The 14,245-nt window shown below is 35.9% G+C and overlaps 8 non-coding genes across 8 annotated transcripts; 4 read left to right on the top strand and 4 right to left on the bottom strand.

The window, feature by feature from the left end:
* Positions 1 to 2,585: 2,585 nt before the first annotated feature.
* On the top strand, positions 2,586 to 2,656 carry TRNAC-GCA (transfer RNA cysteine (anticodon GCA)). The gene has a single exon. It is a non-coding gene; the product is annotated as a tRNA-Cys (tRNA).
* Positions 2,657 to 5,255: 2,599 nt separating this feature from the next.
* On the bottom strand, positions 5,256 to 5,329 carry TRNAD-GUC (transfer RNA aspartic acid (anticodon GUC)). The gene has a single exon. It is a non-coding gene; the product is annotated as a tRNA-Asp (tRNA).
* Positions 5,330 to 5,687: 358 nt separating this feature from the next.
* On the bottom strand, positions 5,688 to 5,769 carry TRNAY-GUA (transfer RNA tyrosine (anticodon GUA)). Its single transcript has one exon. It is a non-coding gene; the product is annotated as a tRNA-Tyr (tRNA).
* A 507-nt stretch (positions 5,770 to 6,276) lies between these two features.
* Positions 6,277 to 6,348, bottom strand: TRNAT-GGU (transfer RNA threonine (anticodon GGU)). Its single transcript has one exon. It is a non-coding gene; the product is annotated as a tRNA-Thr (tRNA).
* A 1,958-nt stretch (positions 6,349 to 8,306) lies between these two features.
* On the top strand, positions 8,307 to 8,380 carry TRNAM-CAU (transfer RNA methionine (anticodon CAU)). The gene has a single exon. It is a non-coding gene; the product is annotated as a tRNA-Met (tRNA).
* A 452-nt stretch (positions 8,381 to 8,832) lies between these two features.
* Positions 8,833 to 8,903, bottom strand: TRNAG-GCC (transfer RNA glycine (anticodon GCC)). The gene has a single exon. It is a non-coding gene; the product is annotated as a tRNA-Gly (tRNA).
* An 824-nt stretch (positions 8,904 to 9,727) lies between these two features.
* TRNAS-UGA (transfer RNA serine (anticodon UGA)) lies at positions 9,728 to 9,815 on the top strand. The gene has a single exon. It is a non-coding gene; the product is annotated as a tRNA-Ser (tRNA).
* A 3,627-nt stretch (positions 9,816 to 13,442) lies between these two features.
* On the top strand, positions 13,443 to 13,530 carry TRNAS-GCU (transfer RNA serine (anticodon GCU)). The gene has a single exon. It is a non-coding gene; the product is annotated as a tRNA-Ser (tRNA).
* Positions 13,531 to 14,245: the final 715 nt, after the last annotated feature.

The following is a 14,245-nucleotide window of genomic DNA, read 5'->3' as shown; positions in this document are numbered from 1 at the left end:
AACCACCTGTCTCTCTTTTTTTTCTTTTGCTTTCTCAGCAGATATTTCATAAAACGGACTCTCTATGGATCCCCACAAGTGATCAATTCTCGCATGAATTGTTAAGGATCCAGTAAGTCCAACATTGATTCCTTCAGACGTGTCAATTGGACAAATACGCCCATAGTGACTCGGATGAATATCTCGGCTCCGAAAACTTGCGGTTCTCCCCGTCAACCCTCCAGGACCTAAACAACTCACTTTTCGCCCATGAACAGTTTGTGTCAATGGATTCGTTTGATCAAAAACTTGAGATAACGGGTATGTGCCAAAAAAGGTCTCATAAGTAGTTATTAATAAAATTGAAGTTGAAGTTGGAGTTACCAAAGTTTGGGGAGTCGGTTTCGATTGACGTATGAATACTCTACGAATAGTTTTTTGAACTGCATGTTGTAAACGACCAAGAGCCAATCCGAATTGATCTTGTAACAGATCCGCAACCGAACGAATACGTTTATTTTTCAAGTGATTCATATCGTCATCGTCAAGTATACCCGTTCCAAATTTCATTCCAATCAAATGATCCGTAGCGGCCAATACATCTCGTGGTAACAAGAATGTATTGTTCTGAGGAATATCAAGATTAAGTCTCCGATTCATATTTCGTCGACCAATCCTTCCTAATTCACATTTTTGTTGAAAAAATTTCTTTTGTAATTCCTCGCATAAGGACTCCGAAAATACCAGGTCCCCACCTACACAAGCAAATTGTTGATAAAACTCCAAAATAGCTTTTTCTTTTGACTCAATCCTCTTCTTCTCTTTAGCATTCGGGAAAGACAAGAAAATTTCAGGGTAGGAAACATTATCCAGAATTTCTCTTAGATTCGAACCCATAGCTGATGATAGAACTAGAATAGATATCTTTTGTTTTCTACTCACGCGAGCCCATATCCTTTCTTTTTTATCAATTGCTAATTCCGATCTCCCCCCCCAATCTGATATTATAGTGCCAGTGTAGATAGAAATTCCCTTATGATCTAATTCCGAGCGGTAGTAAATACCAGGACTTAGCAATATTTGATTGATCACAATTCGGTATATTCCATTTATAATAAAGGTTCCTAAGGAATTCATTATAGGAATGTTTCCGATAGAAATGGTTTGCTTTTGCACATCGAAACCAAAAATTAATCTCGCAGATACATATAATTCGGAAGAATAGGTGAGTGATTCATACACAGCATCTCTTTCTTTTATCGAGGGTTCTAGCAGTTGATATCCTTTCGCAAATAATTGAAATGCAATTTCGTGATCTGGATCTTTAATTGTTGGAAACTTGTCAAGTTCTTCTGCCAAGGCTTGATTAATGAACCTACAAAATCCCTCGAATTGGATCTGACTAAATCCGGGTATTGTGGACATTCCCTCGTTTCCATTCCGGAGCATCTTAATCTTAAGTTTCCTGTTTATCAAAGAAAAATTCCATTATCAGCTCACTCTTCATCAATCCCTATGGATCGATCTAGCAATCATGGAATCTATATTCTGTTTACTGAATCACATGAAATTCTAGGGAACTCCACATACGTATTTCATATATGTATTTCATACATATGAATAGAGACCATTTGGACGAAAGTTCGAGTTTGCCAGGGGTACAAATGAAATGAAAATGAATTGATAAAACATTCCTACAAAAAAAATTCTGCCACTTATACTTTATGTTATGATATTCTAATCAGATTGGATGGCAAAGATTTCTCATTTTATCTCCTTTCTATGAATGTAATAAAGCCGTAATATAATATACTAGAAAGTTTGACTTTACTTCGATTTAGAATAGCGTGCTTACTTTAATTTCTCAAAATAATTTGAGGGTTCTTTTTTATTTCGGATCGGAGTAGTATAATTGCTAGAAAATTCAGTATTTCATTGTGGAATTCTAAAATAAAGTAAGTCCCTTTTTTAAGTACATGCCAATCTAGTTATCCACCTCTCCCCATATCCATGCTTTTCTTTTATCGTAATTTCACTTGGGTACGCCAAGATAGTCAGGTTATACTCTATATCAGAGCAAATTTCCTTTTTTTATTCAAGATATTTAATTTAATACTTTGAAAAATTAAAGCATGATTCCCCATAGAGATATGTACATAAAGGGGATCTTTGGATAATAATGCTGTTCGGACCTAAAGTTTACCTATACACGGATTAAGCATAAAGCCATAATATTTTATTATGCCATTGAAGGGGGGGGAGATAATACCGATTTAAGAGTAGTTCACTACTGCAATAAAAAAAAGAGAATTCTAGTTAACGGTTCCAATTTATTCTGAATTTTGCAGCCTGTGAATAGAAATCCACTTTTTCTTCTTTTTCATCTCAATAGAAAGAAATGGGAAGTTTTATTGTGTTAACAATGTATGTTTTAAGATAGAATCTATCGAGGAGAATAATAGAAACTGGATCAAAAAAAGCAGGAATAGATTTTTTGAAAAAGATTGGAAAAAAGTAAGTAGAATTATATTCAAAATAAAAGGGGCTTTTCGTAAGAAAACGTGGATGAATACTTGCTGTTTTCTAGATTTTTGATCGGATTTTTTGGCGGCATGGCCAAGCGGTAAGGCAGGGGACTGCAAATCCTTTATCCCCAGTTCAAATCTGGGTGCCGCCTGATCAATAAAATACTTAGGTTTTTTTTATAGTGCTGATCGAATTCGATAAATTTTTACTTCGCATAAGTTCGGGCAAGAGAGTAACTGGGCCTGCCGATACTGGGTTTAGAGAAACCATACCATAGTTCTATCCTCAAACTAGGGTTAGGGTTTGTTTTGACGGTAGTGGCCAAAATGGTTATCAATAGGGGTGAGGTAGTGTTTCCTTATTCTTTTATTATATGAATTTGAATTGGTTCTTAATTGAGATTCGATTTGATAATTTTAAAATACGAGGATAAGATGTCAGAAATCTTGGTATCCAAAGAAAGGTCCCTAAGGGGCATTCTTTTTTTTTTTCAATCTAAGATTCAAGAAGGGACTCCACGAAAGAATATCAAGACTTACTAATTATTATACATTTTTTTATCGTACATCTTATGTTACCTACATACACTAAAGTAAGGACTACTTAATTCTAACGAGAATCAGATTAAATAGGTCGATCAAAAATCAATTTAGGAGTTGTATTATGGATAAAATCTCTTCATTCTTTCATAGAATGATACAAAGCAAGGCTGCAGGGTTTAGGTCAAAAATAAACATTAGGTAAGGTAGGTATCCAATAAATATTTATCTATCGATAATTTTATGGTATATTCGGGCGTCCTTTGCTTAAAAAAAAAAAAAAGAGTAACAAAAGGAATAAAAAATCTTCCTATTCCCGCTTCTTCTATTCAGGACATCATTCCCGTACTCTTTCTTTTTTAAGGAAAAAAGGGCTATAGTATCTCGTATTTTTAATGCTCTCTAATTCTACCAGAATTCCTATAAGAATTTGTTAGGAGTAAATTCCTTGAACTGATTGATCCATGGCCTTAGGGCGGAATCCCTTTTTGACTCTGTACCCTTGATTCCACTATGATTATTGATCAATAGTAGAATAATCCCTTCATAGAAATAGGAGACATAATTTAGATGGATATAGTAAGTCTCGCTTGGGCTGCTTTAATGGTAGTCTTTACATTTTCTCTTTCACTAGTAGTATGGGGAAGGAGTGGACTCTAGGGATACTACTAATTGATTAAGTAATCAAATTGTTGTATCAATTCTTTTCTTTAATGGATCATTTTGCATTAATCATTTTGTCAAACGTTATTCTTTAATCTTTTTCTTTAGTTTTGTTTCACTCCTGTAAGAAACTCTTGTATTGTAAGTTGTAATGTAAGAAAGAGCCATTATACCAATTCAGAATTTCTACTAGAAATGACGAATGGTTAAAAAAAGTTCTATACATAAGAAAATTAGACTTTCTTCCACGGAACTATTCACGGCATATCACACATTTTCCATTTCCTTTTACTTTTTACTATAGTCTATTCTTCATATTATTTTTCTTTCCTTCCATGGATTCTTTGGTCAAGAATTGTCTTAGATTTTTTTATTTTGACCTGATTGAAATTAAGTGGATGCAATGAAAAAAGAAATTGAATTAGACTACTTAACTATTTCAATCTACTAATCTATTCTATGTAGATTCAAAGATAATATAATAGAAAGAATCTAAAGTGTCGTAGAAAAAACTATATGTAGTTCTTTCTACCACACTTTAAGATTCCAACCAGATCCTTTCATTTAAGACTTGGATTTTTTTTATTTAATCCCTTTTTAATTTCTTCAATGATTAATTGGAATTCCAATTAATTATTTTGGCTGACTGTTTTTACATAAATAATAAGTAAAAAAGAAGTAGGAACTAGAATGAACAGTGCAGTAGCAATAAATGCGAGAATATTGACTTCCATAACCTCTTTATTTTTTATTTTCACAATAACTCGGGATGTAATCCCATGGAGAGGAAAAAGGGGTATCTTGTAAATTCAAGGGTAGGGCTTGCATTCTGATAATACTGAATCAATTCAATATTATGAATATCGGATCTATCAAATCAATTCATGGATGAGAGTTATATTTCACGGATGAGAGTTATATAGTATAACATAGGAAGATCCTCTATCCACACTAAGACCAAAATGGGTTTTTTGATTGGATTAGGAATTCCCTCTTTTTTAATCCTTTTCTACTTTTTCTTTTCTATATCTCTAACCCACGAGCTTTCTTAATCTTATACTTTCTTAATCTTATACAATTTCCCTTCCTTTTTCTTATAGTTATACATACAATTATGTATGTATTATATGACCAACTTTCACTTTCTATGGGTCACATAGACATCCAAATAAGCAGTAGAAGTGAGATGGGGAAAAGAGGTCTGAAATAAAAAGGGAATACGATTTATGTATGGATTCCGGTAAAATACCGGTACTCTATTCCATAAGAGTGGAATAGGAAATTAAGATGAGGATGGTATCATCATAAAGAAAGATAGAGTAATATAATATCCTAAATTCTACTAATCCACATATCGTATGTGTGTCTTTCTTTATCGATTGGGAGTAGTGAAAAAAAAATTCCTATATGCCCTCCCTCCCTCTTTAATGAGAGATGCAAAATAAAAAAGTGAAGTAAGGGTGCCCTGTGGGTATTTGATCTTGCTCCCTGCCCCTTTTTTTCATGGAAAAAGGAAATATCAATTTCTCCATTCATTGAACCCTAGTTCGGGACTGACGGGGCTCGAACCCGCAGCTTCCGCCTTGACAGGGCGGTGCTCTGACCAATTGAACTACAATCCCCGCGGGGTGTATGGCATACCCATTCTTAAATAGAACCATAAGAAGATTCGATTCGTCTTTCGTACTCTAAGAAATAGACGAATCATATACTACATACCCACATATTATATTATACGTGGGTATAGTGAGAGTGACATAACTAGTATGTCGTGATTTTTTATCACTAAAAATGGATAATAATCCAGCCTTCAATAAGAAAAACTCTTTTGTTTGTAAGAAAGGAATGAGAGAGATATGGATTAGAAAAAAAAATTTCCCTTTTTTCTTTATCTTTTATTTCTATAGATCAGACATTTTATTTTATGGAAGAAAAACAAAAGGATTTAGTTCATACTCACGAAGCCCTAGATTTTTGGTTTGGGCCGAGCTGGATTTGAACCAGCGTAGACATTGTCAACGAATTTACAGTCCGTCCCCATTAACCACTCGGGCATCGACCCAGGAAGAATTTATTCTAGGGTTTTTGCTAATCTATGATTAACCTCCTTTCATAATACTCCCTACCCCCAGGGGAAGTCGAATCCCCGCTGCCTCCTTGAAAGAGAGATGTCCTGAACCACTAGACGATAGGGGCATCACTAGACGATAGGGCCATATACAACCGCTCGTGATTATACTATAATCATAGTATGAGCAGTTTTTTGGAATTGTCAATATACTCGAAAAGTATAAATAGATCCAAAGCAAAGAGTTTTTCCAACTTTTCTGTTATGTTTTCATCTAGGATTTTTTTTAGTTGATCGTTATAGATTAATTCTCCGTGCTTCATTTAGTGTTCATACCAAAAATGCATCCATCCCGCACTAAGTCATAAAATTCTCTAAAAATATAGAGAAAGTTTCAAAAACAAAGAAAAAAAGTGAATCAATTTAGTAGAAAAGTACTCTATCAGATTCGAACCAACGACTTACGTCTTAGCACGAGATTACTCTACCACTAATTTAAAAAGCCCTTTATCGGATTTGAACCGATGACTTATGCCTTACCATGGCATTACTCTACCACTGAGTTAAAAGGGCTTTTTATTTAATTCAAAAATTAGCCACTTGGATTTCCCATTATGGGTCTACTGCATAATGTACATATTATATATATAATATATAGAGATAGAGAGAGAGACATTATGTAGAGATTGTATATGTATATATCGATATCTTGAGAGCTCAAAATAAAATTAATAAAAAAAAACATACCCTACATAACATATCCAACTCTTCTTGGTTCAGGGTTTTCCGTTTCCGAAGACTAGTAAAATAGGCGGATTCTGGAACCCCAAGGATTCAACGGTATATGGATATGGAAAATATAAGATTTCCGATCCTAGCGGGAAAAGGCGGGGAACAGATACCCAATAGGATATAGGATCCTTGGGAGGAACTTTTGGTAATGGCCTTGATCCTCTATGCTATTTTTTATGTGTTCTTAGTTCTATTGAACTTTTTGCATTCTTTTAAACAAGAATCTAATAAACTAGAATTGAGTCAGTGGAAAAAAGGAGAGAGAGGAAAGTGTTAAATGGAGAGAGTCGACTAATCAGAGACTTTTAGGATCTTCTTTACATCAGGTAAATCTGTCGGCCCTGTCCGTTTTTTTCTTTAAGTTACGACTCTTTGCTGCTTACTTCTATCAAGCCATAGGGAAAGTCTATGATGAATTTGGAAAACTCATCTCACTCTTACTCTATGGCTCGGACTTAATGGGGGAAGAAAACATCTTCCATAATTTCTTTTTTGTTCAATTCTGGACAAAAAAGAAAAGGAAAAAAGGAATTTATAGGGACAGTGTTACCCCCTATATCCCCTAGTTTATATTGTAGGAATAATAAAACAATTTAGCAGTCTGACACACTTACGTCCTTGCAAAGTAAATAATTATTATTGTAGTCGTAACCGTAGAATAGGATCCTAATCAAAATAAATACATTTGGTTCAGGCGCTATTAGCATGGTAAGAAAAGATTTTTTTTACAGACCAGAGGGGCTATCTAAATCCTAAAGTAAAGGCGAGCGATCGAAGTAGAAGTACCAACGGCTCAGTGTCATGAACCTTCTCCATCTGATTCAATAAGGGGGAATTAGCCTTCTTGTCAAATGGCTATCCTTGACAAAGGGTACCATTTATACCATAATCTACAATGTAGCGGGTATAGTTTAGTGGTAAAAGTGTGATTCGTTCTATTAATAACTGAATTTGAAATGATATACTTAAGGCATCCTTAAGTTTTTTATTTTTATATTCCGATGAAAACTTTAGTTCTTATAAAGGATTAAATCCTTTTCCTCTCAATAGCATATTGAGGAAGAATATACATTCTGGCGATTTGTATCCAAAGACTAATTTAAATTGCATCCAAAATAAAAATAGGATTATGAGTACAGAGTCGCGAAGCATAATTTTGCATTGGATTAAGTATTCCAATTTTGAAAATATGAGTAAAGGATCTATGGATGAAGATACAAAAAAGTTGATTTCCAATCGTAACTAAATCTTCTTAAAATAAGGAATAAGGAAGCCAAATAGCTAAAAAACGATAGTTTTGGTTTACTAGAACCATCCGCATATTGTTTCAGCTCGGTGGAAACCCAATTCTTTTCCTCAGGATCTCTTGAATGAAATTAGGGAACGAAGTAAGTAGATTAGATGAATTTAGATAGAATTTCTATCTCCTACTCTATAAGGATCATCTAGAAAGCGGAGAGCTTTGGTTCCATTCAAATAGAAAAGCTGACATAGATGTTAAGTGGTGAGAATATCCATAAAGGAGCCGAATGAAATCAAAATTTCATGTTCGGTTTTGAATTAGAGACGTTAAAAATAATCAACCAACGTCGACTATAACCCCTAGCCTTCCAAGCTAACGATGCGGGTTCGATTCCCGCTACCCGCTCCATTCTGTATAAAAGGAGTATTCTATTTGTCTAGACATGTTAGAGGCTTGTATTCAAGCCTTTTTTGTCCACCAGTTTCTGGTACTCCAGAGCGGAGTAGAGCAGTTTGGTAGCTCACGAGGCTCATAACCTTGAGGTCACGGGTTCGATTCCCGTCTCCGCACTTAGCAGTCTGTATAAAAGGACTATTCTATTTCTCTAGATATGTATGGTAGAGGGGCGTATCCAACCCTTTTTTATTCATTAGTTCCCGGCCCTAGAGGGCAAAATTGAGCAGTTTGCGAAGTCACTTGCCTTCAAAAAAAGAAGGCGCAAGGCCTCTCCCTACCCTGCAGAAAATAAAAATGAAACGAAAGGGACAGTCTACCTCTCCCTTCCCTTTAAAAAAAGTTTGCCCGTTGTTTGTCTCAGTTAATACCCAATTTTTGGAGCTCTGTTGGCGAGTTCTATTTCTGCCTCTGGAGCGCCCTCTTTTTTTGAGTGGGATGCAAAGGAAGGGTAAGATAGTAAGGGATACGGCACTAGACTAACACCTAATTAATACTTAATTTAATATAAGTAGTTAAACAGTTAACTAGACTAAACTTTTTATCATAGTACTTTGATAAATTAAGCGGGCGAGCGGCGGGAATCGAACCCGTATCTTCTCCTTGGCAAGGAGATATTTTACCATTGAACTACGCTCGCTACGGTATATATTTTATAGCGTATATCCGCCTGGGTCGACCTTCTATGTCTGGGTCGACCGTTTCATTTCATTTTCTATTATATTAGAGTTTTCCTTTTTTTATTATCTGTCAATGAATATTCTAATGGGAATGGAATTTCATAATACTGAAAGAGAAGAGCTAGCAATTCGGAACGCAAATTGCGTTTTAATACGTCTCACTATTCTAATTTTTTAGAAGAAATGGCCTTTATTATTTCTTTTTTATGGGGTTAATAAATATTAACCAAATTTCATTTAAGAAATGAGAGAATTCAGAATAGCTACGAGAAAGACTAGTCCAATCCATAATGATGTACCGGAAAATACAACATTTTTATTATTTGACCAACCATCAGGAGAAGCAAATACAAGGGGTACACTAATTACTAAGACTGAGGAAGTCGCAATTAATGCAAAAACAGCTAATTGGAAAGCAATAGTCATATTTCTAATCCTCCAAGCTACCATCAAATAAAGTTGACTACATATTTGATCCCTCACTTAAACCAAAATTGTAAAAAAATACAAGAAGTAGGAGGGGTTTAATCATGAATCCATTGATTCTTCTCTTTAATTCAAATTTATTACTTAAACCGCTTTTTTATTTGGATATGGGGGTGAGAAGAGATTATTTACTCTTTATTTCACAAGCGGGTATAGCGGATCCTGTATCCGTGTATACAGTATACAGAGATATATCGAAAAGGAACTTGTATCTGATATCTTTCTAGAGGCTAATAAATCTTTTTATTTTTTATATGGCTATGTTCTATTTGTAGGAGTAAAATAAGGATTAGGCTGTGGAGAGATGGCTGAGTGGTTGATAGCTCCGGTCTTGAAAACCGGTATAGTTCTAGGAACTATCGAGGGTTCGAATCCCTCTCTCTCCTTTTGCTTATTGAATACGTTTGTTTCTTTCATTTTTATTTATTTTTTTTTTCTGTCCCTTATCTTTCTTTCATAAAAAGGAATGAATGGCTCGGCTAGATGGAATAACCGAGCCAGAACAGAAAAAAAGTAGAACAGGTATAAATAAGAAAATCTTAGTTAAGAGGGTTCATGTAAAGAACAGGTTCCAAATCACGATCGATTCCCTTTTCAAAACCTGCTGCAGCAGCTCGGGCTCTTCCTGCATGCCATAAATGGCCCACAAAAAAGAAGAATCCTAGAACAAAATGAGAAGTTGATAACCAACTTCTAGGAGAGACATAATTAACTGCATTGATCTCGGTAGCTACGCCACCCACGGAATTTAAAGAGCCTAAAGGAGCGTGGGTCATATATTCTGCTGAGCGTCGTTCTTGCCAAGGTTGTATGTCTTTTTTCAACCTACTCAAGTCCAAACCGTTGGGGCCCCTTAGAGGTTCTAACCATGGAGCACGAAGGTCCCAAAAACGCATAGTTTCCCCTCCAAAGATAACCTCCCCAGTTGGGGAACGCATTAGATATTTACCTAAACCTGTGGGTCCTTGAGCGGATCCCACATTAGCTCCAAGACGCTGGTCTCTAACTAGAAAAGTAAATGCTTGAGCTTGAGAAGCTTCTGGCCCGGTGGGTCCATAAAACTCACTCGGATAAGCTGTATTATTGAACCATACAAAACAACAAGCGATAAAACCAAAGACAGATAAAGCAGCTAAACTATAAGACAAGTAAGCTTCTCCAGACCATACAAATGCACGGCGAGCCCATGCGAAGGGTTTGGTTAAAATATGCCAAATTCCGCCAAATACACAAATAAAACCCAACCATACATGCCCACCAATTATATCTTCTAAATCATCTACACTAACAATCCACCCTTCTCCACCAAAAGGAGATTTTAGTAAATAACCAAATATAACACTGGGACTAAGGGTCAAATTGGTAATTTTTCTTACATCTCCCCCCCCAGGGGCCCAGGTATCATATACACCGCCAAAATAAAGAGCCTTGAGTACTAGAAGAAAAGCACCTAGACCTAACAAAATTAAGTGAATACCCAAAATTGTAGTCATTTTATTTCTATCTTTCCAGACATAACCAAAGAATGGAAAAGATTCCTCAAGAGTCTCGGGTCCCAGAAGCGCGTGATAAATGCCACCGAAGCCTAAGACTGCGGAGGAAATTAGGTGAAGTACGCCAGATACAAAGTACGGAAAAGTATCTAGAACTTCCCCCCCTGGCCCTACTCCCCAACCTAGAGTAGCTAAGTGTGGAAGTAAAATCAACCCTTGTTCATACATGGGCTTTTCTGGTACGAAATGGGCCACTTCAAATAGGTTCATTGCTCCGGCCCAGAATACGATTAATCCGGCATGAGCTACATGAGCTCCAAGCAGTTTACCGGACAAATTGATAAGTCTGGCATTCCCAGCCCACCAAGCAAAGCCGGTGGTTTCTTGGTCACGACCAGCTAAAACGAAAGTTCCATTAAAGAGCGTTTCCACGTGGTAGAACCTCCTCAGGGAATATAAGATTTTCATGAGGCTGATCCTGAGCTGCCATCCACGCACGAATACCCTCGTTTAAAAGAATATTTTTGGTGTAGAAAGTCTCAAATTCAGGATCTTCCGCTGCACGGATTTCCTGGGAAACAAAGTCATAGGCACGTAAGTTCAGAGCCAAGCCAACTACGCCAATAGCACTCATCCATAAACCGGTGACGGGTACAAATAGCATAAAGAAATGTAACCAACGTTTATTGGAAAAAGCAACACCAAAGATTTGGGACCAAAAGCGGTTAGCAGTGACCATTGAATAAGTTTCTTCAGCTTGAGTTGGGTTAAAAGCACGGAAGGTATTTGCACCATCACCGTCCTCAAATAGAGTGTTTTCTACGGTCGCTCCATGAATAGCGCATAGCAGAGCCGCACCTAATACTCCGGCAACTCCCATCATATGAAATGGGTTCAACGTCCAATTATGAAATCCTTGGAAGAAAAGGATGAATCGAAATATCGCTGCTACGCCAAAACTCGGCGCAAAGAACCAACCAGATTGCCCCAGTGGATAAATAAGGAATACAGAAACAAAAACAGCAATTGGACCAGAGAATGAGATTGCATTATAAGGCCGCAATTGAACAGACCGAGCAAGTTCAAATTGGCGTAACATGAAACCTATTAGTGCAAAAGCCCCGTGGAGAGCTACAAAAGTCCATAGACCGCCTAATTGACACCAACGAGTAAAATCTCCTTGTGCTTCGGGCCCCCATAGTAGCAACAAAGAGTGTGCTAAACTATTGGCAGGGGTAGAAACTGCTGCGGTTAAGAAATTACAACCTTCCAAATAGGAACTAGCCAATCCATGGGTATACCAAGAAGTTACAAAAGTTGTCCCTGTAAACCAACCCCCTAAAGCGAAATAAGCACAAGGAAAGAGCAATAGGCCAGACCATCCTACAAAAACGAAACGGTCCCTTCGTAACCAGTCATCCATAGTATCAAATAGATCATTTTCTTCTTTAGGAATTCTACCAAGGGCTATAGTCATAGTGATCCTCCTATTCAATTACTTCAACCATTTCCGAGCACCTCATATCACTTTCCAAGGCATATGATAGTTTTATTATCTGTGGACGATTTCTTTCTCGTTCAATGCCCTTTTTCAATGGTCTCGAAGAGAGAAATTTCCCATTTTTATCTATGGAGTCACAGTCACAACCGAGGTCGTGGTAAATCCATGAATTTGATTCGATTTGTTTTTCTTATACTATTTATTTGTTTTTCTTATACTATAGAAATAGAAATAAATTGTTTTTCTTATACTATAGAAAGAAATAAACCTTTGAATTCAGCATTATTCCAAGACTCCTATTTCAAAGTCTATCTTTTAAGGGAAAAATGCAAATAAAAGTAACCCTTCTTTTCCCATTCCCTCTCTATTGCATGGGTGGAAGAACTAAAATAATAGAGGATTCTGAAAAAAAAAAATGGACCTTCGAAATCCAATTTTATGTGTAGCGCAAAGGAGTTGCGATTTCTTCTTATTCCTATAGAACATCTAGTAACAAGAATATGAAATCGTAAATAGCGAAAAATTCTTGTCTTGCGCGGTCTAAGTCTAAGGAAATAAAAAAAATTCGCTTATACAATTTCATCTACATCGAATTTATATATCAGAATAGCGGATAGAGGCATCATTAAAGGAGTCAGGTCTACTTACTTTATGCTTCTTTCCAATTTTATGGTGGATTTGATAAGAACCCTTTTTGCTTTCTTGATAAATAATCGACAAAAAAAGCGTTTTTTTTATATAACCTGCTTGTTTTATTATAATTATAACAAGTCCTATATGGAAATGCCCGCTAAAGAGAAAATCTATTTGATTGTCTCTCGGCCAATATCGATTTTTAGAAAGAAAAAACAAGAATTTTCTTCTTTTTTTATTAACATTAAGAAAAAAGAATATAATTAAAATGGAATTGGCAATATAATTTTTATAGACTTTTGAAAGAAAAAAAAGGGGTTTTTTGCAACCGTTATTTCTTATTTCTTGCCTATATCATATCACGGAAACCTTTCGCTTTGGAACGTGGAGAGATGGCTGAGTGGACTAAAGCGGCGGATTGCTAATCCGTTGTACAATTTTTTTGTACCGAGGGTTCGAATCCCTCTCTTTCCGCTCCCTTGGATCATTTGGGACTTTCGAATTGGAAAGAATTCTGACCCCCGGATTTTCTCATAGATAAATGTACGAAACAAATCCAATAAGAAAAAAAAAAACTGAATTTTTACTCCTCGCGTCCAGGATTCCGTCCTGGGTCATTAGATAAGAATCCAAAGATAAAGAGTGAAACAAAGAATATCACTACTGTATAAACAAAAAGTTTGAGAGTAAGCATTACATAATCTCCAAGATTTTTTTTTAAGGAATAGATTACCAGTTTTTCCTTACCACACGGATCCACTAGGATGGTTTTTTTTTATACCTAAAAATGCAAAAAAGAATTCTTGAAAAAAATTGCAAGAATTCTTTTATAATAAGCACTCTTATCAATAGCAAAAATAGGGTTAGGTGGTTAGGTATTGTGTAGGTACCTTTAGGTACCTGCTCAACCTAGGTGCAGGGGAGTAGAAAGGCTGATCCAAATTTATTGCTGTAGCTACCCATTCAATGTAGAAGAATTTAAATTTTAGAATCGAAGGTTCATAATATAAAAATATAAAACTTCTCGGCTTTTACCCATTTTAAAATTTTTTTGGAATGAACACATCATTCAATTTGGCATACAGAGTACTAAAGATTTCATCGAAAACTTACAGCAGCTTGCCAAACAAAGGCTAATAGAAAAAAGAATAGAGGTATAACAGGCATAATATCCACGATTGGATTGAAA

Source organism: Triticum urartu, unplaced genomic scaffold (genome assembly GCF_056163025.1).
Source record: "Triticum urartu cultivar PI428250 unplaced genomic scaffold, HENAU_Tu73 scaffold285, whole genome shotgun sequence".
Taxonomy (NCBI): Eukaryota; Viridiplantae; Streptophyta; class Magnoliopsida; order Poales; family Poaceae; genus Triticum; species Triticum urartu.
This window is presented reverse-complemented; position numbering and strand designations above follow the sequence as displayed.